Raw genomic sequence first — 6,000 nt, forward strand, 5'->3', positions numbered from 1 at the left:
AGCCACATTACTGCCTTGTCAATAGCACTGTATTCTAGGAGTATAACTTACCTTTGGTAGTCCAATGAGTTATGTCCAGGCCTGACGTCACCACCACCAGTCAGGGGGGGAAAATCAAAGAAAATTTAAAAACACATTAATATTAAACATTGTCTTTTCAGTGTTAAGCTTGCCTTGTGTACGGTTTAACTGCATCACTACCTCACCCGGTAACGGTTTGAGTAAGGACCGAGTGAGAAGACTTAGCAGCAGTTGACACAAACACGCTTACCTTAACGTTAGCCACCGTGACTTATACATGCGGCGCTTTCTCCAACATAAACACGAAGGCAGCCCCGTCACTGAGCCTTCACGTCTCCGTGAGGTTCCGGGGTAGTCCAACAAGTGTGACCGCGCGGACCCTGTAATTAGCTTCTTGGTAACGAGCTAATGTACGCCTCACCAGCTCAATATCTCTGCGCTAATGTGCTAATAAGCAGCTACACCGGTACACAACATGCATACACAACTTTCAGTTTGAGCATTGAAGCACGACAGTCCCGCCCGCAAACATCTACGGTCTGCTAGCGAGCTACCAGCTGGTCTGATGTTTAACCGTAGGTCAGGCTGCAGGCCCGCTAGCGATATGCTAACTAGCATAGCAGCAGAGCACTAACGTTATAGACATTTTAATAGCTACTTGCCGGCGAAAGTATCTCTAGTCTATTACTGTAACTAGAAGTCGAACACATCGGTGGATTAAAAATAAAGCTATAACGCATTTTTCACAAAACGAGCGAAATGAATCTTAACTGTTAATTTAAAACGCGCTAACATTAGCACGACAATAGCTGGTTTAGTTCAGTCACTTTACTAAATACTTAACTAGTAACTTAATACTTAACAAAATGTAACCGATTCAGGTGAATCATTCTACATCTAACATACTACATTATTTGTACAGACAAAATACAATTTAGCACTAAACTTACCTTCTGTCCGAGTCACCTCAACAAGGGAAAATGTGTGACGTCATGACGTATGTCTCGCCAAACAGTGCCTTTGTGACGTCACTTCAGCAGCTTCCTAGATCAAAGCCATCAAAGATCAAAGGCAGATGAAAAGTCTAAGCCTATAGGGTGAACAGAATCCATTATCCAGAGATATTTTTACATTATGAATACAACAACTAAAAGACAAGAAATGGCCTCAAAATCAAAAGATACTGATGATGACCGTTTTCAAATAGAAAACGGTCAAGTTCTGTCTGGTAAATCTGGTCAGTATCGGATAGAAAAGTTTCTGGGAGAGGGTGTTTATGGGAGAGTGGCCATGTGCCTAAACTTAAAAACCAAGCAGAAGCTGGCAGTGAAGTTTGTGCGGAAGGACCTGTCCTGGAATGGCAAATATGAAGTGTCAGTGCTTAAGAAACTTAGAAAGCTTGGCGAAGACAAGAATAACTTGGTCAAGTTAACCGATTATTTTGAGCACAAGGGACACATTTGTCTGGCATTTGAAGTGCTGGACATGACCCTGGAAACATTAATGAAAAGCAGATACTGGAGGCCACTGAGTTTTTCAGAGATTAGAATAATCACACAACAGATGCTGGTGGCTTTAAATGCCCTCAGTAGCATAGGTTTGGCACATACAGACATCAAGCCAGACAACATAATGCTGGTAAATCATCAGTTACATCCCTTCAAGATAAAACTGATTGACTTTGGTAATGCCTATAAGATTTCAAAGCTACCGCCTGGCAAACGTATTCAGCCCCTTCCTTTCAGGGCCCCTGAGGTCGCCTTGGGCATCCAACCAAATGAAGCTGTAGATATGTGGTCCCTCGGCTGCCTTTTGGCCTACATGTGCCTGGGCTATGACCTGTATCTAACAGGCTGTCCATATGAGCACATGAGACTCATCAGGAAGCTGCAAGGTCAGCCCGCTGATCACCTGCTGGATTCTGGGATTAATACCAAGGATTTTTATAAAAGGAAAAAAAAATGGTGGCAGAAGGAAGAAATGTGGAGGCCGAACACACGAGATGAATACCAGAAACAAACAGGCTCCAAGCTCCAATGCACCAAAATACGTGCTGACAAATTCACCAGCCTCGATGATGTGATAAAGGAACACCCAGAAAGGAATGATGTCATTAACTCATCAGCCTTTTTATGTCTCCTCAAACAGATGCTTCATGTGGATCCTGAAAAAAGAATCAGCCCCAGCGAAGCTTTGAAGCACCCTTTCATCACAATGAAACAATCTAGAGACACTAATGACGACCAAGAAGCCACAGCTGATAGTAATGCTGATGGCGCCAAAGACGACCAACAAGCCAAAAGTCGGTTTAAGTCCATCAAGAGGGTCTTCTCCAGGATGTTTAGGTTTCTATGTTGCTGCAGAGTTGATGTTCTTGAGTGATGACACACATGTCATCATTCAAATACGGTGGTGCAGCACTGTTACCTAAGTGGACAGCAGGGTTTGATCCCCGGCACCGCAAGTCACATATCGATGTCCTTGAGCAAGACACATAACCCCAAATTTGCTCCCGTAGCTGTGCTACGTGTGTGTATGACTGTGATAGAATCTGATTGGCAGGTGTCTGCCATCAGTGTGGTGAGTGATGAGAAGTAGTGTGAAAGCGCTTTGAGTGACCACACACAGCTAGAAGGCGAAGGTTGGTCCTGAGCCTCTCTCACTTTGTGTCCACTTGTGGTGGCAGGATCAGGGTTTCTCCGGTGTGCTCCGGTTTCTCCCACAATAATTGAAGGTGAACTTCTCTCCACAATAATTGAAGGTGAACTTCTTTTTAAAAAAAAAAAAAACTGGTGGTCCACACACAGCTAGAAGGCGAAGGTTGGTCCTGAGCCTCTCTCACTTTGTGTGTCCACTACTCTGGTGACAGGATAAGGGTTTCTCCGGTGTGCTCCGGTTTCTCCCACAATAATTGAAGGTGAACTTCTTTTTAAAAAAAAAAAAAACTGGTGGTCCACACACAACTAGAAGGCGAAGGTTGGTCCTGAGCCTCTCTCACTTTGTGTGTGTACTACTCTGGTGGCAGGATCAGGGTTTCTCCGGTTTCTCCCACAATAATTGAAGGTGAACTTCTCTTTAAAAAAAACAAAAACTTGTGGTCCACACACAGCTAGAAGGTGAAGGTCTGTCCTGAGCCTCTCTCACTTTGTGTGTGTACTACTCTGGTGGCAGGATCAGGGTTTCTCCTGTTTCTCCCACAATAATTGAAGGTGAACTTCTCTTTAAAAAAAAAACTCGTGGTCCACACACAGCTAGAAGGCGAAGGTCTGTCCTGAGCCTCTTTCACTTTGTGTGTGTACTACTCTGGTGGCAGGATCAGGGTCTCTCCGGTTTCTCACACAATAATTGAAGGTGAACTTCTCTTTAAAAAAAACAAAAACCTGTAATATGGGTTTCATCTTGAATCCAACAAGGAGCTCCAGTCCTGCATCACATCCGGGTCTGCTCCTCCGCCCTTCATCATAGAGGGGTCGAGGCCAGTGGAACAGGAGGTTACAGATGTGGAGCAGGACTCGAGCTCTCAGAGCCACCTCAGTGGTCCACACACATCCAGAAGGCGAAGGTCTGTCCTGAGCCTCTCTCACTTTGTGTGTGTACTACTCTGGTGGCAGGATCAGGGTTTCTCCGGTTTCTCCCACAATAATTGAAGGTGAAAATCTCTTTAAAAAAAAAACAACTTGTGGTCCACACACAGTTAGAAGGCGAAGGTTGGTCCTGAGCCTCTCTCACTTTGTGTGTGTACTACTCTGGTGGCAGGATCAGGGTTTCTCCGGTTTCTCCCACAATAATTGAAGGTGAACTTCTCTTTAAAAAAAAACAACTTGTGGTCCACACACATCCAGAAGGCGAAGGTCTGTCCTGAGCCTCTCTCACTTTGTGTGTGTACTACTCTGGTGGCAGGATCAGGGTTTCTCCGGTTTCTCAAACAATAATTGAAGGTGAACTTCTCTTTAAAACAAACAAAAACCTGTAATATGGGTTTCATCTTGAATCCAACAAGGAGCTCCAGTCCTGCATCACATCCGGGTCTGCTCCTCCGCCCTTCATCATAGAGGGGTCGAGGCCAGTGGAACAGGAGGTTACAGATGTGGAGCAGGACTCGAGCTCTCAGAGCCACCTCAGTGGTCCACACACATCCAGAAGGCGAAGGTCTGTCCTGAGCCTCTCTCACTTTGTGTGTGTACTACTCTGGTGGCAGGATCAGGGTTTCTCCGGTTTCTCCCACAATAATTGAAGGTGAACTTCTCTTTAAAAAAAACCAACTTGTGGTCCACACACATCCAGAAGGCGAAGGTCTGTCCTGAGCCTCTCTCACTTTATGTGTGTACTACTCTGGTGGCAGGATCAGGGTTTCTCCGGTTTCTCCCACAATAATTGAAGGTGAACTTCTCTTTAAAAAAAACCAACTTGTGGTCCACACACATCCAGAAGGCGAAGGTCTGTCCTGAGCCTCTCTCACTTTGTGTGTCCACTACTGTGGTGGCAGGATCAGGGTTTCTCCGGTGTGCTCAATTATCTCAATTACATGAATAAATAAAAAAAATTTAGTTTAGCGAGATGAATTTGCTCATCTCACTATTCATTTTTCTGTAATATTTGGAATGCTGATTTAGCATGAAAGTGAAAAAGATTTGAAACCAAAAAAAACAATTGAATCTGAAAATATAAAATCTGAAACTGAAAAATACAAGACCTCAAATATCAAAATATATATGAAAATTTAAAATTAAAAAAATAAACCAAAATTACATTCAACCCATTCACTTATTTTTATTTTGTGAATACTTATTGAAATATTGTTATCTAAATCTTTATTGTTGGAATGCTGATTCAGCATTCCAAATATTGTTCTTCAAATCTTTATTCCGACTCATACTTCTATGGGGTCAGATCAGTCTCAATAATTGCAAATGCACGCAGAACGATTCACAAATACATTCCAATGCACACATAAATAAATTATGATTGATATAAATGTAAAAAAAAAAATCACAAATATATTTCTGCATTTGTATGTATTTGTTTGTGGATTGCTCCACATTTGTGGGTGGATATTTGTATTTGTTTGTGGATTTGTATGCATTTGTTTGTGCATTTTTTTCAATATGGACCTATCTGTAGCCAATCAGATTTTCAGCAAGTGTATTTCAGTATAAGTGGTTTTTAAAACACCTCACACTGTTTCTCCAAACATCTCATTGTTCTTGCAACCTCCGAGATAAGCAAGCAAGACGGTAATATCTTCAAACATGGCCAAGTCCAACATGATCAAACTCTGTGCCAAACAAGGTTATTATCGTTAACGAAAACTAACGAAAAAACAAAAACTAGGTGTGAATTTTTTTTTCGTGAACTGAAATAAAAATAAAAACGAGGCTTTATAAAAAAACGATAACTAACTGAAACTGTACTGTGTCTTTACAAAACTAACTAAAATAAAATAGAACTGTAGAGAATAGAGACTATAGTTTTCGTCTTTGTCAATGTATTTCATAGATGTCAATGTATTTCATACATAGCCTAAGTCTATATTCCGCTGCACCTTTTTTAGTACTCGCCCCTCGCCTGGTATCATGGCGGCGAAAGTCGGGAGAAAGCGACAGAGTCCTTTTTGGGATTACTTTGAATTTGAATGTTTAATCCAAAATGATCACTTGGATTCAATACCTGTCTAAATATCTCAATGCCGATACTGAAACGATACAACGGAAAAACATCATCAAAAAATCATTAAAAGTAACAGATTAAGATGGAGCTGTACATTCTTCATTTTCTTCTTCCATTAATTAAAAGAAAACATATTTTGAACTCCAATGAATCACCAACTTAACTTGGTGGAGGGGTTTGTGTGCCCCAGTGAACCTGGGAGCTGTGTTATCGGCAGGGATGTACGGTCCTGTCGTCATGAAAAGTAAAAAACAAATAATGCTAAAATAAATCGAGCTGAAGTCTCGAGGAAACCTTGAATGTCAGTACAGA

Source organism: Cebidichthys violaceus, unplaced genomic scaffold, assembly GCF_023349555.1.
Source record: "Cebidichthys violaceus isolate CVI_PGR_0920_01 unplaced genomic scaffold, fCebVio1.0.p SCAF_106, whole genome shotgun sequence".
Classification (NCBI taxonomy): domain Eukaryota; kingdom Metazoa; phylum Chordata; class Actinopteri; order Perciformes; family Stichaeidae; genus Cebidichthys; species Cebidichthys violaceus.